This window comes from Rhea americana, unplaced genomic scaffold (genome assembly GCF_003343005.1).
Source record: "Rhea americana isolate MKP2758 unplaced genomic scaffold, rheAme1 scaffold_10, whole genome shotgun sequence".
Taxonomy (NCBI): domain Eukaryota; kingdom Metazoa; phylum Chordata; class Aves; order Rheiformes; family Rheidae; genus Rhea; species Rhea americana.
Window position 1 is genome coordinate 128,500 of NW_028185039.1, and position 2,738 is coordinate 131,237.

A 2,738-nucleotide genomic window follows, 5' to 3' on the forward strand; every position below is an offset into this window, starting at 1 on the left:
CTTGCGCCGGGAGGGCGCGGAGCGGCCCCCTCCGCCTTTTTTTTTGGGGGGGGAGGGGGGCAGATCCCCCTCTGCAGCCCCGAGGGGACCGAGAGAGGCCGCCCCCTCCAGGACCCCCCCCCCCCAGGGGGTCGGGTGCTCGCAGGCACCCGAGCCCCGCGGACCGTGGCAGCAAGGGCCGGTCCCCGCGCCGGCCCGGGCGGGAGGAGCTGTTTTCATCCCCTTAGGAAGTAGGGGCGGGAGGAAAAGCAGCGGGAGCTGAGGCTTGCGTGGTTGCCCGTGGAGACCCAACCCTGCCCTGCTGCCTGGCGCCCGGCCCCGGGCGGAGGGCAGGCGGGAGGGCTCGTGTGCGGCGCCCCGGGATCCTTCTCCGCTTGCACGACCCTTGGGATCCTTTCCCCGTTGCACGCTCCCTCCTCGGGAGCCTTCTCCCGTTGCGCGCACCCCGCTTCACCTGCTCGCCGCTGCCCTGGCGCCTCGGCCTCGCCGGGGAGGGTGGCACGATCGTCCGCGTCCAGCGAGGCCAAAGCAGTTTCCTGCAGAGTTGTAACTGCCGCAGAGGAAACTCGGGGGAGTTTGTCGCTTGCCTTCAAAGTGCCTATTTTCAGGGCTCTCCAGGATCAGTTAATCATCACTGGAAAAGAAAAAAAATACCGCTAAGATCTTATAATTAGGCAGCCTACCGAGACCCAGCTGCTTGAAAGGCAGCCGAAGGCAAACCGGCTCTACGCCGCTCGCGCGCGTGTGAATAGCGGAGCGTGGCAGAGGCGCGGGGCTGTCGTTAGCACTCGCGCTACCACCGAGCTGACGCACGCTGGCAGCTAGGACGACCCTGTAAAATARTGAAAACTGCAAGAGAAGAACTGTGAAAGGACCCCCATTGCCTTGAGCGGAACGTGCTGCAGCGTGTTCCCGGCAGAATTGGGTCCCAAATCGTTATAATCTGTGGAGCTGTAGCTGCTTTTAGGAAAAAAAAAAACAACCTTTGCAGGGCTGGGACTGCCTTTATATCCCCCTTTAACAGCGCTGGGGTGTGGGGTCTGGGGCGCTACCGCAGGACGCCCGCTGCTAATAATAACGCGGTAAGGAGTTTACGGCTCTGATCCGGCTAAAGGCAGCAGCCAGCCTGGCACTGACATTGCCGGGCTTGGATCTGTCCCTGGATTAGGCAGATAAAACACCGGCGAYGAAACGCTGGGCTCGATCCGAAATTCGATTTGGCTCGATCTGAAATTAAGGGGAGAGGCCGCGCGGGCTGGGGAGGGGGCGAGAGCGGGGCAGGACTCGCGCCGCAGGAGCCCGCGTCCCAGCCGCCGAGCCCAGAGCGTTCTCATTTCCTTTGCTCTCCGAGTTGTAATTTGTTCCATGCTGTAGCGGCCTCTCCCTCTGCTCGGAGCATCCAGGCTGCGGTCGTTTGCATTGCAGCGAGGCTGCAAATCTGCATGGTTTCCGTTAAAAAAAAAAMATCAAATAAAAATCTGGGGAAATAGTTTTTCTGCTTGTACTTGGGGGATGGCTGTAGCTGAAGTCTCGCCTGCCTGCCCGTGCGCTCACACGCGCCCGCTGCCGCGTGGAGCCGCGTCTACGCTGGGATAAACCCTTGGGAAATTCCAGAAGATTAAAAAGTGTTTTAATAGTGTTGCTGCTGTTCTCAAAAGGGAGTAAGATGACCTGGTAGCTACAGGTTGATTGGCTTGATAGCGTCCTACCTGGGGAAAATAAGGAGATACCTGGCTCAGGATTTAATTGATTAAAGACTTAAGCATCATGAAAAAAAGATTGTGCCATGCAGCACGGAATATAACTCTTGTCAAGTAAGAGTGATTTCATTCTCCAATGAGAGAGGTGACTGTGGTACACTTTTGTCAGGCATTTGAGTTATGCAATGTGATATTGTTGTTAAAATCTGCGCTGTATGGTATTAAAAAAAAGTCAGTCCTCTGCAGTGTTTAGAGCTGATGTTCTACAGCGTCAAAGCAGCCTGTATTAAATAAACCTGATGCATTGCAAAGGCAGTTATCGGAGGAGATTATCACCCACTGCTGGGCATTGCTAGCTGGTAGTTTCAGAGTGCTTTTATCAGTAATCAGAAGAGAGATTTAAATCATTTCTGGAAAAGTCTGTAGATGACACAGAAGTCAGTGCAGTGTTAATAGCATCCAGACTGTAAACTGGGCATGTGAAAAGCATCGTAGTTAGAGCAGAATGGAAATCTTATTGCACCAAAAAAAAAAAAAAAAAATCCCAGCCGGAGTGTTGAACGTTTTCCCGTCCCTAGCAGGGATGGCGGATTGGACACTCGCCCTTTTCCGTAGGAGCCAGTTTCCAGCCGCTGGGTGAGGCCGACRGGGAGTCCTGCCCTGTCCTTGCTCTGCTGGGGGGCTGACAATTTTCCAGGTGACAAAAAATTTCACTTGGAGGGGGAGGGGGGAAAAAAAAGTCATTTGCAGTAAGGGCATTTTCTGTCCCAGCCCCGTGAGAATTGATTTGGAGCCGAAAACAGCCAAAAGCGGAGTTTAGGCGCGTCGGAAGCGGAGACGCGGGGCCGCTGCGCCCGCGCACGTCGCGCCTCTGGGTGCACCGTTAGCAGGGCTGGAAAGCGGAGAACACTGGAAACCACCCCAAAAAAGATGCGGAAAACGCCTTACAGCGGGAGACGAGAACAGCCTCCGTTTACCACGTTTGTAAAAAAAACGAGAACGGGAGGGAGAGGGGAGGGCTCGATTAACCGGGGCGGC

The 2,738-nt window shown here is 55.7% G+C and overlaps 1 long non-coding RNA gene across 3 annotated transcripts in view; it reads right to left on the reverse strand.

Annotated features, from left to right (window-relative positions):
- LOC146601555 (uncharacterized) overlaps positions 1 to 2,738 on the reverse strand; it is a 27,115-nt gene that overhangs the window by 23,109 nt on the left and 1,268 nt on the right. For all 3 annotated transcript variants that reach the window (XR_014895322.1, XR_014895320.1, XR_014895321.1), the window contains exon 2: positions 455 to 634. This is a non-coding gene — a long non-coding RNA (uncharacterized LOC146601555). The remainder of the gene's footprint in view (positions 1 to 454; positions 635 to 2,738) is intronic.